Consider the following 25,441-nt stretch of genomic DNA (forward strand, 5'->3'; position numbering starts at 1 on the left):
CTCGCACAAGTCTTTGAGGATATTCTAGAAATCTCACTGTTATTAATTTCTAATTTTATACCAATGGGACTAAAGAACATATTTTAATATGATTTGGATTTTTAAAAAGTTATTGGGATTTTTTTAATAGTCTTGAATATGATCATCTTGATACATATTCCTTTGTTCCTTCGGTGCTTGAAAAGAATGGGTTGGTGTTCTGCTGTTCTTAGGTAGAATTTTATTTTATTTTTTAAAGATTTTATTTATTTATTTGACAGACAGAGAGCACAAGTAGGCAGAGAAGCAGGCAGAGAGAGGGGGAAGCAGGCTCCCCGCTGAGCAGAGAGCCTGACTCGGGGCTTGATCCCAGGACCCTGGGATCACGACCTGAGCTGAAGACAGAGGCCTTAACCCACAGAGACACCCAGGTGCCCCATAATTTTTTAAGGTTTTTAATTTAAAAAATTTTAATTTCAGCGTGGTGAAGTTACAGTGTTGTATTCATTTCAGGTGTACAATATAGTGACTCAACACTTACATGTATTACACAGTGCTCATCAAGATAAGTGTACTCTCTTTTCTCTTCTTTTTTTTTTTTTAAGATTTTTATTTATTTGACAGATCACAAGTAGGCAGAGAGGCAGGCAGAGAGAGAGAGAGAGGAGGAGGAGGCAGGCTCCCTGCTGAGCAGAGAGCCCAATGTGAGGCTCCATCCCAGGACTCTGGGATCATGACCCAAGCAGAAGGCAGAGGCTTTAACCACTGAGCCACCCAAGCGCCCCAAGATAAGTGTACTCTCAATCCCCTAATCCCAACACCTATTTCACACTTCCCCTGCCCTTTCTCCTCTGTTAACCATCAGTTTGTTCTCTATAGTTAAGAGTCTGTTTTTTGGGGGTGCCTCGGTGGTTCAGTCGTTAAGCATCTGCCTTTGCCTCAGGTCATGATCCCAGGGTCCGGGGATCAAGCCCCGCATTGGGCTCCCTGCTCGGGGGGCGGGCGGGGAAGCCTGCTTCTCCCTCTCCCTCTGTTTGTGTTCCCTCTCTCACTGAGTCAAATAACTAAATAAAATCTTAAAAAAAAAAAAAAAGAGTCTGTTTTTGATTTGTCCCTCTTCCCTCCTCCCACCCCCGCTCATTTGTTTTGTTTCTTAAATTCCACATATGAGGGGCGCCTGGGTGGCTCAGTGGGTTAAAGCCTCTGCCTTCGGCTCAGGTCATGATCTCAGGGTCCTGGGATCGAGTCCCGCATCGGGCTTTCTGCTCAGCAGGGAGCCTGTTTCCCTTCCTCTCTCTCTGCCTGCCTCTCTGCTTACTTGTGATCTCTGTCAAATAAATAAATAAAATCTTTAAAAAAAAATTCCACATATGAGTGAAATCATATGGTATTTATCTTTCTCTGGTTTATTTTGCTTAGCATCATACTCTCTAGCTCTATCCATACTGTAGTAGATGGCAAAATTTCATTTCTATGGCTGAGTAATATTCCATTGTATGTGTGTGTGTATATACACACACACACACACACACACCACATCTTCTTTATCCATTCTTCTATTAATGGACATTTGGGCTCTTTCCATATCTTAGCTATTGTAAATAATGTTGCCATAAACACAGAGGCATGTGTGTTCCTTTGAATTTTGCTTTATGTAGTATAATGTCATCTACAAATCGTGAAAGTTTTATTTCTTCCTTACTGATTTGGATGTCTTTTATTTATTTTTGATGTCTGATTGCTGTGGGTAGGACTTCTAGTACTGTGTTTAAAAGAAGTGGTGAGAGTGGACATCCTTGTTTTATTCCTGACCTTAGGGGAAAATCAGAGCTTTTCAGCTTTTCACTAAGGAGTATGATGTTCGCTGTTGGTTTCTCATGTAAGGCTCTTATTATGTTGAGGTGTATTCCCTCTAAACCTATTTTGTTGAAGGTTTTTTATCATGAATGGATATTGTACTTTGTCAAGTGCTTTTATTTTCTTTTCACCTACTTAAATGGTCATATGGTTTTTGTCCTTTCTTTGGTTAATGTGATATTTAATGTTGATTGATTTGTGAATATTGAGAAAACTTGTTTGTAACCTAGGAAGAAATCCCACTTTATCATGGTGAATGATTTTTTTAATGTATTGTTGGGTTCAGTTTGGTACTATTTTTTTGAGGATTTTTTCTTCCATGTCTATCAGAGATATTGGCCTGTAGTTCTCTTTTCCAGGGACAACTTTGTCTGGTTTTGGTATCAGGGTAATACTGACCTCATAGAATGAATTTAGAAGTTTTCCTTCCTCTTCCATTTTTTGGAAAAGTTTGAGAAGAATAGGTATTAACTCTTCTTTAACCAACTGAGCCACCCAGGTGTCCCGGTATTAACTCTTCTTTAAATGTTTGGCAAAATTCACCTGTGAAGGCTCGTGGTCCTGGACTTTTGTTTGTTGGGAGTTTTTTGATGATTGATTCAATTTCATTACTGGTAATAAGTTGGTTCAAATTTTCTATTTCTTCCTGCTTCAGTTTTGGTAGGTGATATATTTCTGGGAATTTATCCATTTCTTCTAGGTTGTCTAGTTTGTTGGCATGTAATTCTTCATAATATTCTCTTACAATCCTTGTATTTCTGTGGTATTGGTTGTAATTCCTCCTCTTCATTTCTGATTTTGTTTATTTGAGTTCTCTTTCTCCCTCCCTCCCTCTCTCTCTCTTTTTGATGAGTCCAGGTAGAGGTTTATACATTTTGTTGATCTTTTCAAAGAAGCAGCTTGTGGGGGCGCCTGGGTGGTTCAGTGGGTTAAGCCTCTGCCTTCAGCTCAGGTCATGATCTCAGGGTCCTGGGATGGAGCCCCGCATCGGGCTCTCTGCTCAGTAGGGAGCCTGCTTCCTCCTCTCTCTCTCTGCCTGCCTCTCTGACTACTTGTGATCTCTCTCTCTCTCTCTCTGTCAAATAAATAAAATTTTTTTAAAAAAGAAGCAGCTTGTGGTTTCATTGATCTGTTTTAATGTTCTCTTATTTTCCATATCATTTTTTTCTGCTCTGATTTTTACTGTTTCCTTCCTTCTCCTGGATTTGGGTTTTGTTTGTTCTTTTTCTAGCTTCTCTTTGTGTAAGTTACATGGTTTGAGATGTTTCTTACTTCTTGAGGTAGGTCTATATTGATATAAACGTCCCTCTTCGACTCCCTTCACTGTATCCCAAAGGCTTTGAACTGTTTATTCATTTTTATTTGTCACCATGTATTTTTTGATTTCCCCTTTGATTTCTTGTTGGGCCATTCATTATTTAGCATCTTGTTCTTTAACCTCTGTGTATGTTTGCTCTTTCCAGATTTTTTCTTGTGGTTGATTTCTAGTATCACTGCATTGTGATCAGAAAAGATGCATGGTATAACTTTGATTTTTTGAAATTGTTGAGACTTGTTTTATGACCTAATATGTGATCTGTTCTGGAGAACGTTCTGTGTGTACTTGAAAAGAATGTGTACTCTGCTGGTTTAGGATGGAATGTTCTGAATATATTTGTTAAATCCATCTGATCCAATGTGTCAGCCAGTGTTTCCTTATTTATTTTCTGTTTCATTGATTTATTCATTGATATAAGTGGGATGTTAAAGTCCTCTATTATTATTGTATTACTGTCGATTAGTTCCTTTATATTTGTTATTATCTGTTTTATGTATTTGGGTGCTTCCATGTTGGCTGCATAAATCTTTACAATTGTTATGCCTTCTCAATGGATGGTTTTCTTTATGATTATATAGTGTCCTTTTATGTCTCTTTTTACAGTCTTTGTTTTTTTTTTTTAAGATTTTATTTATTTATTTGTCAGAGAGAGAGGAGCAAGAGTGAGCACAGGCAGACAGAGTGGCAGGCAGAGGCAGAGGGAGAAGCAGGCTTCCTGCCAAGCAAGGAGCCCGATGTGGGACTCGATCCCAGGATACCGGGATCATGACCTAAGCTGAAGGCAGCTGCTTAACCAACTGAGCCACCCAGGCGTCCCTACCGTCTTGGTTTTAAAGTCAATTTTTTCTGATATAATCATTGCTACCCTAGTTTTATTTACATATCCATTTGCATGATGAATATTTCTCCATCCCCTCACTTTCAATCTGCAGGTGTCTTTAGGTCTAAAGTGAGTCTCTTGTAGGCAGCATATAGATGCGTCTTTTTTTTTTTATTTTTAAATTTTTTAATAAACATATAATGTATTTTTATCCCCAGGGGTACAGGTCTGTGAATTGCCAGGTTTACACATTTCATAGCACTCATCATAGCACACAACCTCCCCAATGTCCATATCCCCACCACTCTCTCCCGTCCCCCCTCCCCCCAGCAACCCTCAGTCTGTTTTTTGAGATTTAGTCTTTTATGGTTTGTCTCCCTCCCGATCCCATCTTCTTTCATTATTTTTTTTCTACCCCCCAAGCCCCCCACATTGCATCTCCACTTCCTCATATCAGGGAGATCATATGATAGCTGTTTTTCTGTGATTGACTTATTTCACTAAGCATAATACCCTCTAGTTCCATCCACATCGTCACAAATGGCAAGATTTCGTTTCTTTCGATGGCTGCATAGTATTCCATTGTGTATATATACCAATTCTTCTTTATCCATTCATCTGTTGATGGACATCTAGGTTCTTTCTATAGTTTGGCTATTGTAGACATTGCTGCTATAAACATTCGGGTGCACGTGCCCCTTCGGATCACTATGTTTGTATCTTTAGGGTAAATACCCAGCAGTGCAATTGCTGGGTCATAGGGTAGTTCTATTTTCAACATTTTGAGGAACCTCCATGCTGTTTTCCAGAGTGGTTGCACCAGCTTGCATTCCCACCAACAGTGTAGGAGGGTTCCCCTTTCTCCGCATCCTCGCCAGCATCTGTCATTTCCTGACTTGTTAATTTTAGCCATTCTGACTGGTGTGAGGTGATATCTCATTGTGGTTTTGATTGTATTTCCCTGATGCCGAGTGATATGGAGCACTTTTTCATGTGTCTGTTGGCCATCTGGATGTCTTCTTTGCAGAAATGTCTGTTCATGTCCTCTGCCCATTTCTTGATTGGATTCTTTGTTCTTTGGGTGTTGAGTTTGCTAAGTTCTTTATAGATTTTGGACACTAGCCCTTTATCTGATAGGTCGTTCGCAAATATCTTCTCCCCATTCTGTCAGTTGTCTTTTGGTTTTGTTAACTGTTTCCTTGGCTGTGTAAAAAGCACTTGATCTTGATAAAATCCCAATAGGTTCATTTTTGCCCTTGCTTTCCTTGCCTTTGGGGATGTTCCTAGGAAGATGCGCTGTGGCTAAGGTCAAAGAGGTTGCTGCCTGTGTTCTCCTCAAGGATTTGATAGATTCCTTTCTCACATTGAGGTCCTTCATCCATTTTGAGTCTATTTTCGTGTGTGGTGTAAGGAAATAGTCCAATTTCATTTTTCTGCTTGTGGCTGTCCAATTTTCCCAACACCATTTATTGAAGAGGCTGTCTTTTTTCCATTGGACATTCTTTCCTGCTTTGTTGAAGATAAGTTGACCATAGAGTTGAGGGTCTATTTCTGGGCTCTCTATTCTGTTCCATTGATCTATGTGTCTGTTTTTGTGCCAGTACCATGCTGTCTTGATGATGACAGCTTTGTAATAGAGCTTGAAGTCCGGAATTGTGATGCCACCAACTTTGGCTTTCTTTTTCAATATTCCTTTGGCTATTCAAGGTCTTTTCTGTTTCCATATAAATTTTAGGATTATTTGTTCTATTTCTTGGAAAAAAATGGATGGGATTTTGATAGGGATTGCATTAAATGTGTAGATTGCTTTGGGTAGCATAGACATTTTCACAATATTTGCTCTTCCAATCCATGAGCATGGAACATTTTTCCATTTCTTTGTGTCTTCCTCAATTTCTTTCATGAGTACTTTATAGTTTTCTGAGTAGAGATTCTTTGCCTCTTTGGTTAGGTTTATTCATAGGTATCTTATGGTTTTGGGTGCAATTGTAAATGGGATTGACTCCTTAATTTCTGTTTCTTCTGTCTTGTTGTTAGTGTAAAGAAATGCAACTGATTTCTGTGCATTGACTTTATTTCCTGACACTTTACTGAATTCCTGTACAAGTTCTAGCAGTTTTGAGTAGAGCCTTTTGGGTTTTCCACATATAGTATCATATCATCTGCAAAGAGTGATAGTTTGACTTCTTCTTTGCTGATTTGGATACCTTTAATTTCTTTTTGTTGTCTGATTGCTGAGGCTAGGAGATGGGTCTTATTTTTTAATCCATTTTGTTACCCTCTGTCTTTTGATTGGGTCATTTAGTCCTTTACATTTAAAGTAATTATTGGTAGGTATGTATTTATTGTATTTATTGCCATTTTGATATTTGTTTTGTGTTTGTTTTTGTGGATCTCTATTCCTTTCTTCTCTTGCTTTCTTCTCTCACCCTAAGTTGGCTTTCTTTAGTGATATGCTTGGATGCATTTCTCTCTCTCTCTCTTTTTTTTTTAACATCTTAATTTAATTTTATTTTTTTCCAGTGTTCCAAGATTCATTGTTTATGTACCATACCCAGTGTTCCATGCAATATGTGCCCTCCTTAATACCCACCACCAGGCTCTGTTTCTCAGAGTCCACAGTCTCTCATGCTTCATCTCCTCCTTCAATTTCCCCCAATTCACTTTTCCTTTCTTTCTCATAATGTCCTCCATGTTATTCCTTATGCTCCACAAGTAAGTGAAGCCATACGATAATTGACTTTCTCTGCTTGACTTATTTCACTCAGCATAATCTCCTCCAGTCCCATCAATGTTGATACAAAAGTTGGGTATTCATCCTTTCTGATGGCTGTGTAATATTCCATCATATATATGGATCACATCTTCTTTATCCATTCATCTGTTGAAGGGTATCTTGGCTCTTTCCACAGTTTGGTGATTGTGGAAACTCAACACCCCCAAAAAACAGATAATCATGTCAAAAAATGGGCAGAAGACATGAACAAACACTTCTCCAAAGAAGACACACAAATGGCTAACAGACACATGAAAAAAATATTCATCATCACTAGCCTTCAGGGAAATTCAAATCAAAACCACTTTGAGGTACCACCTTACACCAGTTAGAATCACCAAAATCAACAGGACAGGAAACAAAAAGTGTTGGAGTGGATGTGGAGAAAGGGGAACCCTCTTACATTGTTGGTGGGAATGCAAGTTGGTGCAGCCACTTTGGAAAACAGTGTGGAGATTCCTCAAAAAGATTAAAAATAGAGCTACACTATGACCCTGTAATTTCACTACTGGGTATTTACCCCAAAGATACAGATGTAATGAAAAGGAAGGCTACCTGTACCCCACTGTTCATAGCAGCAATGTCCACAATCGCCAAACTGTGGATTCTTTTCTCTTTAATTTTTGCATATATATTCCTGGTTTTTTATTTGTGGTTATGATTAGGTTGTATATAACAGCTTTTGCATATAGCAGTCTATATTAAGTTGATAGTCACTTAAGTTTTGAGCCCATTCTTTACTCTTCTTCTCCTCATGTTTTATGTATATGTTGTCATACTTTACATCCTTTTACTTTGTGAATCCCTTGACTGAGCTTTGTGTGTATACTTATTTTTACTGCTTTTGTGCTTCCTATTTTTCTTACTCTTAATTGTGGTTTTTGTTTTCTACTGAGAGTCCTCTTTGACATTTGGGGCTGGTTTACTGGTCATGAATTCCCTTAACTTTTGTTTGTCTGGGAAACTCTTTATCTCTTCCTCTATTCTGAATGATATCCCTGCTCAATAAAATACTCTTGGCTGCAGATTTTTTAAAAAAGATTTTATTTATTTATTTATTTGTCAGAGAGAGAGAGAGAGAGAGCACAAGCAGGCAGAGTGGCAGGCAGAGGAAGAGAGAGAAACAGGCTCCCTGCTGAGCAAGGAGCCCAATGCAGGACTCAATCCCAGGATTCTGGGATCATGACCTGAGCTGAAGGCAGGGGCTTAACCAACTGAGCCACCCAGGCATCCCTTGGCTGCAGATTTTTACCATTCAGCATTTTGAGTAGAATATACTACTCCCTTCTGGCCTGCAAACTTTCTTCTGAAACACCTGATGATAGCCTTAGGGGTTTCCTTTTTATGTAACTATCTTCTTTTCTCCTGAAAACTTAAAATTTTTTTCTTTATTCCTACTTTTTGCCATTTTAATTACTATTTGTCTTGGTGGACTTCCTTAGGTTGATTTTATTGGGGGAATCTCTGTGCCTCTGGATCTGAATTTCTGTTTCCTTCCCCCAATTCAGGAAGTTTTTCAGCTATTATTTCTTCAAATAAATTTCTGCCACCTTTTTTTCTTCTTTTGGGATCCCTATAATGGGAATCTTATTAGGCTTGATAGAGTCATGGAGTTCTCTAAATCTATTCTCATTTTGCTTAATTTTTTTCTCCTTTGCTCAGCTTAATTACTTTGCATTACTCTGTACTCTGGGTCATTGATTCATTCCTCTGCTTCTTTAGCTTGCTATTTATTACATGAGTGTATTTTTAATTTCAATCATTGTGTTCTTTATCTCTGATTAGTTCTTTTTTTATCTGTTTGGTAGGGGTGTCACTGATGTCTGCACTCTTTTCTTAAGAGCAGTTTGTATCTTTATGCTTACTACTTTAAATTCTCTAACAGGCATATTACTTATCTCCATTTTGCTTAGGTCTCTTGCTATGATTTTGTCCTGTTCTTTCATTTGGGACATATTCCTCTCTCTTCTTATTTTGTCTAACTCTCTATGTCTGCTTCTCTGTGTTAGAAAAGTCAGCTACATCTCTTGCTGTTAAAAGTAGTGGGCAGGGCATGCACTTTTAATAAGGTGGCACAGGTTATTTTCCATAGGGAACGCACAGCCACTCCCAATGGGGGCAGGTTAGGGCCACTCCACAGAGTGCTCATGAGTGGGGCATGCAACTCTAACAAGGTGTGTGCATCCTCCACGAGGGGCAACCAGCTGATGTTGCTACCAGTAATGAGGCCCTGAAAAATGTGCAGTTGAGACATGGTGTTGGCAAGGTTTGTGTTAGTCTTCTGGGAGAGGACTTGCAGCACCAGAACTGAGGCAAGTGTTTTTCAAACTCCTGTTTCTATGCTGTATTTCAATAGGCTGGTTTTTGTGCTGTCTCTTTAAGGGCAGGGACTCAGTTTCCTATCTCCCTCTGAGCTCTTCCAGAGCTGAGCCTGCTGATTTTTAAAGTTCCAGGTTTTATGCCTGCTTGTTGTAAGAACTCATGAAATCCAGCCTCTCTGATTTTCAAAGCCAAATGTTATGAGGATTTGTCTTCTTCATGTGGGCTTCTCAGCATAATAGTCTGTTTCTCTCCCTTCTCCACACCTGTGGCTCCCTCCCTATGGTAGACAGACCCTGGGGTTTAGCTCCTGACTGCCTCTCTGCCCTTTCTACCCTCTTTGATGGGCCTCTTCTCTACATTTAGTTCTTGCCACTCTTCAGGTCACTTTCTGGGTTATTTACATTGATGTGACTGTTATCTATAGTTCTTTTTTTTTTTAAGATTTTATTCATTTATTTGACAGAGAGAGATCACAAACAGGCAGAGAGGCAGGCAGAGAGAGGAGGAAGAGAGAGAGAGAGCCCGATGCGGGGCTCGATCCCAGGACTCTGAGATCATGACCTGAGCCGAAGGCAGCGGCTTAACCCACTGAGCCACCTAGGCGCCCCTGTTATCTATAGTTCTATCCATGAGATGAGGTAAGTTTAGGGTCCTCCTACTCTACCATCTTTCCCAGAAGTCCTTAGGTAGAAATTTTTATAAAGGTCAATTTTAGCAAGTTAGTTGTTAATACTATTCAAGTCTTCTATATCATTACAGATTCTCTATATCTTTATTTTATTGATAATAAAAGAGATGTATTAAATTCTCCAAATATAATTATGGATTTTTCCTTATAATTCTACCAGTTTTTGCTTCATGCATTTTGAAACTCTGTTATGAAATATATAAATATTTAGATTTGTTATGTCTTAGGATAAATTGATGATTTTAGCAATATGACATGAGTGCATGTGACCCTACTAATACTCTTTGCCTTGAAATCTATTTTGTCTGATATTAATATAGCTAGTCCACCTTTCTTCAGATTAGTATTATTATTGGTATATCTTTTTCAATCCTTTTTGTTTTGAGTTGTGTCTTTAAATTTTAAAGTAAATCTCTTTAGGCAGCATACAAATTGGGGTCTTGTTTATTTTTATTCAACTTGATATTTCTGTACCTTTTAATTGGGTTATTTAGACTATTTGCATTTAATATGATTATTGATATGTCTAAATTGAAATCTATCATGACTGTTTATTTTCTATTTATCTTATCTGTTCTATGTTCCCTTTTGCTTTTTGGATTGAAAATTTTTTATGATTCCCTTTTTCTTCCTTTTTTGGTTTTTAGCCATAACTCTGTGTTTTGTTATTTTAATAGTTGCTTTAGGGTTTTAGTATATATCTTTAACTTATTACACTCAACCTTCAAGTGATAATACAGGACTTTACATATAGTACAGGAACCTTACAAAGTATACTTCTGTTTCTTACCTCCCAGCCTTTGTATGATTGTTCTCATACTCTGTACTTCTCCATGTATTATACAACCCATACTATGGTGTTATCATTTTTATTTTAAACAATTATCTTTTTAAAAGATTTAAATACTAAGAAAAAAAATCTTTGTATTCACCTATATGTATGTAGTTTTTATTTCTGATCCTTATTATTTTTTGTGTGGAACTAGATTTTCTTTCTTTCTTTCTTCCTTTCTTTCTTTCCTTCTTTTCTTCCTCCTCCTCCTCCTCCTCCGCCTCCTCTGCCTCCTCCTCCTCTTTCTCCTCCTTTCAACTACTGAAAGACTTTCTCTACCATTTTAGTGGCTAGAAGGAGCTGGAGTTGGATGTAGTTCTTCCTCTAATTCAGGTATACTGTAACAAAACATCAATTAGGTTAATTTCTGGTAAAATAGTTTCTTTTGAGGGCAGAGCTTGTTGAACAAAATGCTCGGCTGTATTTCAAAATGGTTACTTCCTCTCCTCCTGGCAGAAGCATGAGGGTATTTTTCTCTTTTTCTCTGATCTTCACTGTGAGCATTTGGTAAATCTCCTGGAGGTAAAACCTAACTAAAGTAGATTACCCCCACAAGAGTAGTCCCACCTTGAGTCTTTAATTCTCAGAGTTGTGCACACTGAGCCTCCAGGATTTCATTAATTACAATTTGGGTTTTCCTACCCTGGTGCTTGTTCCCAAGGAAGTTTCTCCTTCTGGGCTTGTGCTGCAGTAAGCTGTGATACTATGTATTATATCACCTGGAAATTATTTTAATTTTGGCTCCTACTTTCTAATCTTTTTCCTGATCATATTACCACAGCTAGAACTTTCAAAATAATATTAAATAACAGTGTTGGTAAAGGCTATCTTTTATCTTATATTTTATTTTCATGGGAATGTCTTTAATATTTAAGTCATTTTTATAATGCCCACACTTTTTGGCAGAGATATTATTTATCATATTAAGGTAATATTGTTACTCTTTTTTTTTAACCAGGTTTTTTTTTTTTTTAAAGTTAGAAATGGATGTTGAATTCTGAAAATCCTGTCTGAGGAACCAATAATATGTGTCATTTATTTTATTTATTTATATTATTATAATAATAGATTTTTAAAAGTTAGACCTTCTTATACTACTAGAATAACCTCTATTGGTCACCGTGTAATGGTTTTGCTGCCAGTATCATTTGCAAAATTTGTATTTGTACTTTGCATTTCTGTAAGTGAGATAATTTAAAATTTTTGTACATGATCTTTGAAACATTTTGGTATTAGTGCTGTGATGGCTTCATTAAAAATGACTATCTTCTCATCTTTTATATGCTCTAACATATAAGTTGGCAAACTATGGCCCACAGGCTAAATCTGAACCCCACTTGTATTTGTAAAGAAAGTTTTATTGGGAGGCACTCGTGACTATTGATGTGTGTCTTTGGCTGCTTTCTCACTAAATGGGAGAGCTGAGTGGTTGTAACAGAGACAGTATTTTCCACAAAGCTGAAAATATTTACTCTCTGGCCCTTTATAGAAAAAGTTTGCTGCCCCTGGTCTAGAATAATGTAGGTAGTATAGAAATACTATCCATTTCTTGATAACCTAAAGTAACTTACTTGTGAAACCAGAGCATGGGCTTTTGAGTAAAAGAGTGCTGGGTTTAAAACCCATATCTGCCCAATTACTACTTGTGCTTTTAGGTAACATACTTAACCTTCCTATGGAGCGTTTTCCTCAACTATAAATTGTGAATTGCAATAATAATACTTGCTTAAATTAAGACTCTGAAGATGAAATATGTTAATACATGTTTAAAGTACTTGGCAGAATGTTGAGATAGTTTCTTGACACTGTTTTCAAATCATGGTTTGTCTTCTATGGTACCCAACAGCTTCACTGGTGCCAGTGATGTATCCTTAAATTCAGTAATTCTAGTATATATCTTAAAGTATTTTTTCTAATCCAGATTCCTTAATTAAATACAATACCTTTTAAAATCTTACTGAAATTATGAAGATTTCTAAAGTTTACTCCCTGTCTTTTCAGCAAGCCCCTTTCATAGGAAAACATTTGTTTTGACCTTTTAGATCTTCTTCCTTTAAACTTCTGTGGTTTTGCATATATTCAGTGACTGTTTTCTATTCATGCTCTCAGGGGGATCTCTTTTCTCTCATTGCTGGAATTTCGCGAAGGTCCAAAAAGTTTATTTGGGTTTTTCTTCAATATTTCAGGTGTGGACAAAGGGTAAAAGAAAGAATTTAGAGCAAAAACCAAGTTGTCAGTGTGACATCCACTGTTGTTGAGTTCAGCTATGAAGCCTGAAGCTGCATCTGTCCAAACAAGTTTATTTTCTATGATTATTATTGGATTCATAAGTTAGCCAAGCACTATCTTTTTCCCAACCATCTCATTTACTGCATGATTTGGAGTCCTCAACCCCCAGGTAGTGTAAGGCTGACATTTGCTCTCCTACTAATTGCTACATGGCCTTTCCTTTTCTCTAGCTTTTGCCTCTTATTCAAGTTTGGCTCAGGGTCCCATCCACCTACTTTCCAGGTCAGCAATTCCTTTTTAGGATATAATTCAGGGTCTGATAAACTTTTTCTAAAATTTGGTTTTGCATATAAAATATCTTAAAAATATTTTCAAAGTTATTGGAATCTATGTAGAAGACTCGTCCTTCTGTCTAGAACTGTCATAAATTCTCCACTTCTATCCATTTGAGTAGAAATAAGGGCTTGCTAATTGGGCAGCTAAGTTGGTAACTGAAACAGATGTCAATTGATTTTCTTAGTTTTTAAAATTGTACTTAGGTAAAAGAGAAAATTTTCAATAAAATAACTAATATGTATAACACCAAAGTTGATGTCTCTTAAATGCTCAGGCAATTGATAACTACATATTTATGTGATTTTTGTAAATCACTTGAAAAGATAATCATAAAGAAGATTTTTTTAAGATTTTATTTATCTATTTGACAGAGAGAGCGAGAGATCACAAGTAGGCAGAGAGGCGGGCAGAAAGAGGGAGAAGTAGGCTCCCCGTTGAGCAGAGAGCCCAATGTGGGGCTCGATCCCAGGACCCTGAGATCATGACCTGAGCCAAAGGCAGAGGCCTAACCCACTGAGCCACCCAGGTGCCCTATAAAGAAGAGTTCTTACTCTTGCATATGTCTTTACTTTGTGGTGGTTACTTCCCTGGCACTCATTTCACCAATAGCCATCAGATAGTTCCTTGAGGATCTGTCCCTCCCGCATTATCAGGATGTTGGGATTGGATTGTCTCCATACTCAAACCAAATAATGAACTCTCATTGACTTAAGTTAACCAAAGTAAAACATTTTTCTGGTTCCAGTAATTGATTCAAGAGTAATTTAAACCCATCCAATCAGAGTGAACCCAGAGCTTTACAGTGACACAGAGACATCACTTCTCTTCTGAGTTTGTGGGTGTAGGGTAGGAAGCTTGGAATCCTATCACCATTCCCCTACAACAAAGAAAAACTTTTTGAGTAGACAAACAAGCAGTATGAGGAGGAACATCTGAGAGAAGGAGCTTGGAGACATCAGCAAGGCCTAAATCAGACCTAAGGCTGGAGCCAGTGCCAACTTTTGAACTACCCCTTTTTGGTCATCTAAAAACAAACAGAACTGGATTACCTACCCATCTTCCATCTTTTAAAATTGAGCCAACATAGGTAAGGTTGGTTTGTTTCTATTTACCTTTTCATTTTAATGTATTACAGGGCACTTAAGGGCATAGTAGTGCTCAATAAATGTGAAAAGATGGGAAGGAAGGAGAATTGTAGTTTTGAGTATTTCATGCTTAGCTATGTGAATAGCAAAGCTTTGCAGTGATATTTTTAGATTTCAATCCTTTTACATTTTATTTCTTGGCCAAAATATGGAAAATACCATGTCAATAAAAAAAAGGGCTCACATAAGGAAAATCCTCGAATTCCTATTTTTTCACTAATTTTTTTCAAAGACCATACCCTTTTTTTTTTTTTTTAAGATTTTATTTATTTATTTCAGAGAGGGAACAGAAGAGAGAGCAAGAGTAGGGGGAGAGGGTGAAGCAGACTGACTGACATAGGGCTGGATTCCAGGACCCTGGGATCATGACCTGAGCCAAAGTCAGACACTTAACTGGCTGAGCCACCCAGACGTGCCTCAAAGACCATATTGAAAGAAGTTTGCAGGACCTCACACTACCTGTCCCTGGAAAGGGCTGGAAATTAAGAAGTTCAAACTATGACTTAGGTGAAACAAAGTATTAAATTGGCATTTTAAAAGATAAAGCTTCTCTTTTGTGCCAGTTATCTTCTGTTTGCTTCTCCAGATCTACTTTTCCACTTCTCCACTCTGCTTTCTGCCCCAGGAAGCCAACCTGCATGGCTTACGTGGGAGCCCCTACCATCTGGTTTGGCCCCCCAGTGGGAAAGGAAAGTGAAGTTGGGTATTGACTCTGTGACCTTAGGCTGACTGTATGTCTCTGCCAGAGGTTTTAAGTTTTGGACAAGGAATTCATGAAGCCTTTCTTACATGACTCTCTGCAGCCTGACTCTGGCCACCACTTCCTCCTCTCGGCTGCTTACCCTGGGTACTGCAGGTTCTCCTGTCATTCTTCCACACCTGTGTAAATAAACCTGGTTGGACTTGACTAATTTGAGCGTGCCATCTCTTTTCTGTTGGGACCTCAAGTGATACATATTTATTTCAAAACTAAAAATATTAAACATCAACAATAGCACATTGATGCTGCTGCAGGAAACACTATCTTTTCAGACTGGTGGAAGAATAGAGTCCATGTAAGCTGTACCCAAGAGAAAATGACTAAAAAGTCAACCCAGGGAGGGAAATGCTTAGAGAGGGCTTTCTTGGTTTAATTCAAGCAAATCTTCCCATTGCATAACCCCAGAGGTGCCTTTCACAGGATAATTCAGGCTAAGTGTAGGAATGTTTGACAACCAGAACCATTTCTGCTTAGTAAGAAGGGAATGAGTGCAAATCAAGCAATTTTACTTGGGTGGAATTAGGCTAAAATTGGTATCAAGGAAAGCCACAGAAGATAAAAAAAGAAATTCCCAAACTAGTCAGTTTCTTTTGGCTTTGGAATTTACTCCTTTGATTCCAAAGGTCTAAAATAGCACAGACTCAGAGTTGTATATCAGATCAAAGAGGAATAGTCAGCTTTGCCTTGGAGGTTTTGGTTTAGGTTAAAATATATAGTGGCTTCTGAGATTTTCATCTAGTACCAGCTGGCAAAACTCCCAGTTTCCTTAGAACGGCCATACTGAATCCTGTCCATTTCTTTGGTCAGGGTTGGGAGTGTCCCCACCTGCACCCTAAGTTAGGGAAGGGGGTTGATCATCATGACTTCCCATTCCTTAGTGTTGCCTCTTGTCCTACTTGACTTTTGTAAGAGTTCCATTTTCAGAGAAGTGTTCTGAACTCCTCTCTGATGCCTGCCCTTGTCCACGTCCTCTCTCTTTTTCACGCCATGCTTCTTTCCGAGGACTTGCTTTCCATCCTGTAAACAGCGCTGCGCCTCTGTCTCTGCTTGGCTTTCTCTGAAGTGCAGCTGTAGCAATGTGGAGTTAAAAATAACGTCTTGAGAGACTAGAAGGGGTATGGATGGGGAAGTGGAAAGGACGTTCATTAAGAGCTTTTGAATTTCTGAATGCCCCTTCTGAGTCATCTGACAACTCAGAGGGAGAGAGGTGTTCTTGTGTTGTACTCTGTGTGTGTTATGAGAGTTTATGTTAATAAGGAGGGGAAAAACGCTTGCCCATGCTGGCGATGAACTGAACTCCATGCTTTGAGCAAACAGAACAAAATGTTAATTCTGTTCCTCTGTCAGCTATCTGAGGAGCTCGGGTCCTGACCACCTGCCCTTTTACCACAATGGACACTAATTAGCCAGCACTCTCACTATTTAGGGGCATGCGGTATATATAAGGCAAGCCAAAAGCTCCATAGTGAAACCTAACTATTCATTCCAATTGGAAGTGATAACTAATGAGACTTAACTAGAAACATCAGCTATGGAATATTTAATTTATTTCAGGTGTATAGTTTTCAAGATGACATTGTAACAAAAACGCCCAATAGGCCAGTATTCTTCAGCTCTGTCTTCATGGATAACTATCCATTGTTGTTCAGATATTCAGTATTCATGTATTCAGCTAAAAGAGGAATAGATTCTATGTTTTTTAAGCTTTTTTTTTTTTTAAAGAAGCAGTCAAGTAGAGAAGTACATTTGTATACAATAACATTTAGAGGTCACAAATATCATAATCAGTGTGTGTATGGTACTAGTGTTATCTGAAGAAAACATAGTTTAGATTGGTGGGAAGAGGGGCAAAAGCCAGGGAAGGATTTTGGAAGAAAAGTGGAAATTGAGTTGGAGTTGGATTGGGATGGGCATTCTGCGCAGAGCAAATAGCATGTGCAAAGGTACTGTGGCCGGGAAATAGACTGCATTTATGTTAATTGATGTTTGTTTGGGGTTTATCCAGAAGAGTGGAGTGGGGTATCTTTTGGGGAGAGGATCCTGAGGGGCTACTGCATATGTCAATGTTTATAGTAATTAACACGCCAACACCCATATCAATAAACCTTAGTATAAAACCACAGTCTTTGAGAATAAATACAATTGTGTAAATATTTCCTAAATATCAATGATAGATGCTATGGTTTTGATATTTTATTCACACGCATATGTGTGTGTGTGTACACACCACACATCTTTTTTTTTTAAGATTTTATTTATTTATTTGAGAGAGAGACGGTGAGAGATAGCATGAGAGAAGTTCAGAGGGAGAAGCAGACTCCCCGTGGAGCCGGGAGCCCGATGCGGGACTCGATCCCGGGACTCCAGGATCATGACCTGAGCCGAAGGCAGTTGCTCAACCAACTGAGCCACCCAGGTGCCCTGGTTTTGATATTTTAGAAAAAACATAGATTGTGTGCATTTCAGTTCATACTGACACAGATTCCTTCTAGAATCTGGGTATATAAACACTCCATAGCAGGCTACCTATGTGAACAGAACACAAAATACCTGGAAAATTCCATTATAGCACAGAGGCCTAAGGAAGCACGTTGTGTGGGAGGCTTACAAACATGCTCATTATAGGTGTGTCAGCAAGCCCACTAAATTAATTTCAAAGAGTTAATTCTCTTGTTAAGGTTAAACAACTCTGGCATCTTGTTCATATCATTCATCACATAGTAAACCTTATTTAAGAACAGTAAAAAGAAAAATTGTAGTTTAGAGCAAGTGATGGCAATCAGAATGAGTTAATTTCGCACTAACGGATTCTATATTCCACATTAGGGAAAATTTCTTTAAAAAGGGTTTTTAAAATGTCACCTTGCTGTTATTTCTTATAAAACTAGGAATCATTAGAGGCACCTGGGTGGCTCAGTGGGTTAAAACCTCTGCCTTCGGCTCAGGTCATGATCCCAGGGTCCTGGGATCGAGCCCCACATCGGGCTCTCTGCTCAGCCGGGAACCTGCTTCCCTTCCTTTCTCTCTGCCTGCCTCTCTGCCTACTTGTGATCTTTGTCTGTCAAATAAATAAATAAAATCTTTAAAAAACAAAACAAAAAAACCCTAGGAATCGTTAGTAGATTGTGCCGATTTTCCCCTTTCCCCCGCAGGACATCTACAATGGTCTGGACTCATCACGAACGCTCACTAAGCAACTGTCAAGTCATACCGGATTATTGACTTGGAAGGCAATGAGGCTTGGGCTGAGCCCCTGTTGGCAGGTGGAGCGTGGCCATTCAGAAGGGTGGCACACCGATCAGGAGTGCCTCTGCTTGCTCTTACTTTGCTTTAGAACTTGGTCCTGCTCTAGGCAGACAGTTGTCCCTCCACCATACTTTGTGTTCATTTCACTTTTTCTGGAGTTTGGGATCAAGAACAGAATTCTGGCTAGATTTGGATGTGTGTAGATTTCATCCTTCATTTTCATGCTGTCCTGGATTACATTCGGCCCCCTCACCCCTCACTCTCTCATGCAGTGAGTAGGATTGCTTTTGTGCTACAAAACACTGGGGTAATTCCTCCCAGGTTCTGTCTGTGCTTTTTTGAGGTCTTAGGGCTAGAGGAGATGCAAGTTGTTCACCCAGATTGCACTAAAGAAAGCAGGAGGCTATAATGCTATATTTATAAAACACTCACATCACGAATTCATCCACTCATCTGAAATGCAGTTACTGATCACATTTTGTGCCAGGCTGCTAGGAGCCACCACACTAATGACAGTTGGACCCCACCCATCACCACACTGAATCTGTACACTTTCCTGAAGTAACAGGTGTTTAAATTCTGCAGCATGGGGACTGAAAGCCATGCCCTCTGATCCCAGACTCTGTGCTTTTTCTACTCCCCACAGTGCCTCTGTGAGTGGCTGTGGACCAGCCCTGGGCAGGTCCCACATCTGGAGCTCATGTTCAGTCTTGCTCAACTACATCATGCCCTTCTAGAAATTTCCCTTCCGTTTTCAAGTTCCCTTTATTTTTCATCTGCTCGGAGAGGACATGGGGTGGAGAAATGAGTGGGCGGGTGCCTCCAAGTATGATTTTCTACAATGTTTGGTCCAGGAAGCAGGATTTAACAAATGCAGAGTGGAGATTTCAAAGGTTATTAAAAAGGAATAAAAAATTCCTTTGTAAATGATAATGAAATATGAGCAGTTGGTAAGTATTTGATGTCCAACAAGAGGAGATCTGAGACAGTCCTCAGTGTGAGCGTAGGCACCAAGAAAAGGGGGTGGAGTGGGGTATATCTCTTGTTCATGCTGAGGACAATAGTCTAGATTAGACAGGGACAGGAATCAAATGATGGCATTGAAGTGGCACTTTTTATCACCTTATTCTGAGGACTACAGATCAAAGGGAGAAAATGAGGAAAAGAGTCACAAAGTGAATTACTGATTAGAAATTGTCTTCAAGGCTTGCTTACTGCCTGATGCTTTCCAGCAAATTATTACTTTCTGATTGGTTGAGTAATTATCTGCCACAATTAATATTTGGAATATGCAAACATGCATTATTTTTAGACATATGGTCAATACAGTGATTTCTGGGTAATCAGCAGTCACTTCTTCTAAGTATCATCAGAGGGTACAGCTAGATGCCTTTCAGGCCTAAAGTCATTGACTTAATTCTGAAATCACCCCCACCTCCCCCAACTTCATAGCCCCAGGTGCTATGCCAGTGCACACATACAGGGTGATCAATTAAGCGCTATTGTGAAAAAGGCAGCCAAAGGGCACTTCACTATTTGTTATCATGTTATGTCCCCATGAAGGTCAAAAGAGATGATGCAGTAATGGAAAAATAAGTTCGTTTACTTACTCATGGCCAAAAGACTTGCTTACCTTGATGTTTCTCATCATTCTGTGGTAATTACTCAAAGGAAATGAACGACTCCAGGAAACGCAGGGATATGTATGTGTCTATGTGACAGTCCCAGATGGTGTCCAAGCATGTGGCAGACTGCCCAGTGGAGTTTCTCATCAGAGATGTAGCAGGCTCGCAACAGTCGTTCCCAGGAAGCTGCTCAGCGGGGTGGGGAGGGGGGGCTGGACTCAGAGGAAGAAGCTGAGCTCTCAGATGAAAATGGGAAAGGAAATCCGGCCAGAGAGGGTGGTGTGGCTGAGTACAGCTGCACAGAGCTTTGCCCTCCCGATTGCAGATACGCAGACGTTTTGGTAGAGGATACCCTGTAGGGAAACTGCATGCCCCCTCAAACGTGTTCTTGCAGAGAAGCGTGTACCTTTCCGGTTCCAGATCTGGTGGCAATGTATCCCAGAAACGCGGATCGAGGAGAGGGAGTGATGTAAGGGCCACAGGCTCCTTCAGGGCCGTGGGAGAGGAGGATCTGCTGTGAGCTGAGAAAACAGTTCAAATCTTTCCCAGGGATCCTTTCATTTTGGTGACCTCCCTGGAAGCCTTGAAAATCTTCCACATATAATGGGATAGAGTTTTAGTGATGGCTTCAGGCACGATGGAAGATGGTGTAGGGATTTTTTTTTTATGAATAGAAGAGAAAATGTTGTTTCCCCTGCATCCAGCAGTCAACTGCTAGTTGGGAAGCCCCTACTGGACTTAGACAGAGACCAAGTGTTAGGGATAGCTCCAGCTGAGCAGAAATGGGGGCATTTGAGGAGGTGACTGTCCAATTGCTGGTGGGGTGTGGAGGGATGCAGTGGGATAGAGAAGACAGATGACTGAAATTCACACCCACCACCAGGAGGCAAAAGATGATACTTGTTACCGAGAGAGTTTATTGCAAAGAAGTTTGATCAAGTCAGGAAGGGCCATGATGGGCTGAGATCTGAGGGCTAGGCACAGAGAAGAGGTGAGCATTCCAGGCAGGGGACAGCAGGGGTGCAGGCCTGGAATGGGAGGGTCCGGGAGAGCAGGTTTCTGCCAAGTGTGTCATCCAGAGAGGCCAAGAGGGAAGGCAGTGAGAGGTGCCTGGGCAGTGAGAAGTGTCACCCACCCCGGTGAGAGATGGAAAAGGGCTAGGCCATGGGGGCCTGGTGGGCAGTGTAGACTTGTGACTGTATCAGCAGGGCAGTGGGGGAGCTGAGGGAGGCTTTTAAGAAGCAGAGAGTGGTGTTTGACAATAAAAACACTCTGCCTGCTGTTTATATAGACTGGATTTAGTGGGTAAGTGGGGAAGCAGGGACATCAGAGCGGATTTCAAAGCTACTTAGCATCTAAAACAAGTCTGATGTGGTGATGGACTGGCTAAGTGTGGGGTGGAGGGGCGTGAGCTCTTTCACAATCCCAGGCCCATATTCTCATAGTTACTCAAATAAAATAGCTTAGAATCCTATTACTCTTCTTGCCGTGGCATAGCCTCCTGTGTGATCACCAGAAGACCCTTCAAGGGAGACCACACACCCACATCTCAGCATAGCCTCTGGGGAGGTGGTACATGGTGCATTTTCCCCCTTGCAGGCTGGGGCTTGTGGGGACAATCTTGCCACACGGGTTTGCCTTTGTTTGGGGAACTCTGATAATATGTAATAAGCAGCACTCCTAATGTCTCCTCACCCGAGATAAAACATGGAAACTGCATTAAACACTGAAGTTCCCCAGCTTCCTGTCCTTGCTCTTGGTTTTGGAAGATGGAGAAATTTTGTTGGCTCAAAGCAGGTGGCTACCTGCCACCGTGACCTCTGGGCAGGGCGTCCATCTAGACAATTCTGAGCCCAGCCACAGGCTGACCAGACTCAGGAAACAGCCCTCCCGTGTTGTCAAGTAGCAGGAGAATGGGATGATTAAGAAGCACTTACAGCTCCATTGAAGCTAGACTCTAATTTCTTAAAAGCTCAGATGTAGCCGTAGCTTCCCAGTGGATGTGAGAAATAAAGGTGGAAAAACTCATTCTTGTCACCTGGGGATAGTGGGATTGTTGTGTTTGCACCAGACACATCAGGCTGTCGCCCACCATTAGGAGGATCTTACAACCCAGTCTTTCGGGGTGGAAAGTCTTTGAAAATATCTGTTCCTTTAAAATCTGCCTCTGGAGCTACTCTTTAAACCCATGACCTGTCAGTTAATTGTTTAAGAGGCAATCATAATTATGGTAAGAGTGATCAAACTGTACTCATGCTTTTTTCTGAGCACTCACTCTATGACAGTCATGGCACTGAGCATGCTTCTTATACGATTTCATTCAGCCTTTACATGCTTTGCGAAGCGGAGGCTATCAGCCTGCTTTTGAGATGAGAAGAGGGAGGCTATGGAAGTTAGGTGACTTGTAGAATGCAGGTCAGATATTGAATGGCAGAGGTGGGGATAAGCAGAACCCATGCCCTTGCCTCACATACTTACCAGGCATAAGTCGTGGAAAGTTGGTCAGTGGCCCCCAGTGAGGACTCAAGTCAATCGTTCTTTAATGACCACCTGCTGTGTGCTGTATGAGGCACACAAGATGGATAAATTGAGTTTTTCTTTTCACAGGGCCTAAAGTCTATTGGGAAGTTGAACCTAGAAGTCCATATAACACAAGACATGTTATAGTAAACACTAAAGCCAAGGTCAGGCAAAGGTTATGGGAACACCGAGGTGACAGGCAAACTCTGACAGAGTAGGGAGACCTAGGAAAAGTTTAGAAGAGGTGCTATCTTTTTAAGTGCAGCTTGAAAGGCCAGCAAGCCTTTGACAAGAAGTGGAGACTGCTGGGGGAGGTCATCGAGAGGACACGACCTCTGGCTGACCCTGGAGCTGGGGAGGGCAACTGGAGGCTCCTCCCCCGTCCACTGTTATTGGAATGTATGTTCTGCTAATTATTTGCAAGTGGGAACCATTTCAAGAACATGGCCTTGAGAGAGTAATGTGTTGTTGAGACCATCTGTATCCAGTTAAATCCTGATATAAACTAGGATTCCGTGGGGGCAGATGTGGACATTTACTCATCTTGTGTCTGCCCAAGGCAAATTTGATAAACACCCTGTTTTTTCAAATTACCACCTACCAATCTGGAGTTGTCTGCCACTTCCTTCAGCTTCTCTCCTTGCCCTCTGCCTATGGGAAACAGTCTATGAACCAACAGAGATAGAAAGGACATTCCACGTGGATGGACCATCTTGATCAAAGGCCCTGAGGTGAGAGAGTGCTATGTGGCCGTGTTGGTGCTCAGAGACAAGCCATGGAGTCCACACAGACTCAGGGAGGAGGGAAGAGGAGAATCTGGGGGGAGGCCAAGAGAGGGATGAGAGTGACCTATGGTGCTGGACAAGGGGTTTATATGGAATGGGCAGCCACAGAAGGTTTTTCAAGGAAAGAGGTGATATGGTCATGTTTATCTGGGAAAGCGAAGCACTCATGGTTTGTTGGCTGGTGCTCTGTGAGGTATAGAACTATGTAAAATGGCTGACATTTGACCATTTTGACCTACAAAATGATAATTTCCTATAGTACAACCTAATTTCAGGATTTTTCTTCTGGTTCTGGAAAAGCCTTTGCTTATAGTGTGTGGCTATAAATTTGGGGTTTCCTGGCTTTTGGGGGTCCTCAGAAGCACTAGTGGGGTTGAATGAATATTTTGAATATCTTAGTTTAGCCAATAAAGTGATGAAATTAATGCAGTATGGGCTGGAATTTTATTAACTCAGGATAGTAACGGCAGCTACTTCATGGAGATCAGAGGCACTGATTGGGTATTGATGAAATAAAAAATTTCTAGCATCTCTGGGAAAGGGGGTAGTTGGGGAATGGAGATTAAAGAAGGCCCTTGGCAGTAAGAACTACAGGTTGGTGTGCACTGCCACTGAGAGCTAGTGGGACTGTGGATCCCCGATGTTTCCAAGCAACCATAGGTGTCCTGGGACTCGTGTGTACATTTCTTCATCAAATATTTTCAGAGCATCTAAATGTTTCATGAGCAGTTCCAGGCACTGGGGATACAGTTAGATTGAAAACAGATATATTTGTGTATCTGGTTCTTGGATTTGGGGGCAAAAGTGGAATGAAAAACAGATGATTAAAGCTTTTGTCAAGCCCATTGTTGAATGGGGCAGAGTAGTATTCTCTCTGTGTAGAGAGAAGGTGGGAGCAGGGAGAGCGTAACCTTTGCTGAAGGCCTATGTAGCACCAGACACTGGGCTTTTGGCTGATTATCTCCTTTTAATTCTTCTCACCTCTGGGCAAATTAGGTACTGTTATCCCCTTTCAACAGAGGGGAAGATTGACTCTCAGAGAAATTGAGAAAATTGCTGGGGGGTGTCACCCAGCTGGAAGGTGGTCAGAGCGAGGATTGAAGCTCACATCTGTTTGCCTTTGAAGCCTGAGTGCTTCCCATCAGCATCCCGAACAAGCAGCGATTGGGTTTTGCATGACAACCAGAATAGTGTAATCATAACCATTTGTCGACAATGGCAATGCAGGCTGTAGAGACAGAATTAGAGTGTCAGGGCCAAGTGAGCTGACATCTGCGGAAGGCATGAAAACATTTTCAACCCAGGGTAAGGATGCAGCAGCCTTCCTGAAAGTTAGATACCGCAAGGATTGCTGTTACGAGAAACTATGAAGACATCGCTTAGAAACAGCAAGTGTAAAGAGAACCGGTCCCAGTTTCGATGAATTTGTAAAAGTTGCATCCCAGAGTTTGTGCTATTAATTTGGGTGACATGGTTACTATTACCTTGACTTCTTGATCCCAAATATGTGAAAACAGCAACAGAAAAATGTATGTACTTTAAAGCTTGTGTCATATTTGGTTTTGAGAGGGACCATCAGGAAAGGGGAGTAAAATCGGCAAAGGCTTCCATTTTTCAAAATGACTTTCTGCAGACTTGAGTAGAAAGAACTTATCCCAAGGAGTGTCTCCATCCTGAAAAGGTTTTTGTTCTTTTTAAGTCACTGAAGCTCCACCATAGTTTGGTGGGAACAAGGAAAACCAGCAACTCCTTCCTTAGTTGGGTGCTGGGATATAGAGCCTACAGGATGGAGACTCTGCTTCTCATTTTAAAAATGCAGGAGGCCTGGGGGTGCCTGGGTGGCTCAGTGGGTTAAAGCCTCCCCCTTTGGCTTAGGTCATGATCCCAGAGTCCTGGGATCGAGCCCCACATCGGGCTCTCTGCTCAGCAGGGAGCCTGCTTGCCTTACTCTCTCTGCCTGCCTCTCTTCCTACTTGTGATCTCTGTCAAATAAGTAAATAAAATTAAAAAAAAAAAAATGCAGGGACCTGGGGAGGCTTTGGTATTTATTATTGACATAAAACGGGAGCTCATCCCTAGTATGCGAGCTCCTCCCTCCAGGGGATCAGTCCCTGGAATGTGGCTCTGAAACAGACTGGTCATAAGATACGCATTTGGCGGGGAGTATGGGCCTCCAGCTGCCTAGGACTGGGACTCCAGGACC

At 40.6% G+C, this 25,441-nt stretch overlaps 1 protein-coding gene across 3 annotated transcripts in view; it reads left to right on the plus strand.

Moving 5' to 3' along the window:
* The window catches only part of KCNAB1 (potassium voltage-gated channel subfamily A regulatory beta subunit 1), a 378,185-nt gene that overhangs the window by 49,721 nt on the left and 303,023 nt on the right, over positions 1-25,441 (plus strand). The window lies entirely within an intron of this gene.

The sequence above is a fragment of the Lutra lutra genome, chromosome 1 (genome assembly GCF_902655055.1).
Source record: "Lutra lutra chromosome 1, mLutLut1.2, whole genome shotgun sequence".
NCBI lineage: Eukaryota > Metazoa > Chordata > Mammalia > Carnivora > Mustelidae > Lutra > Lutra lutra.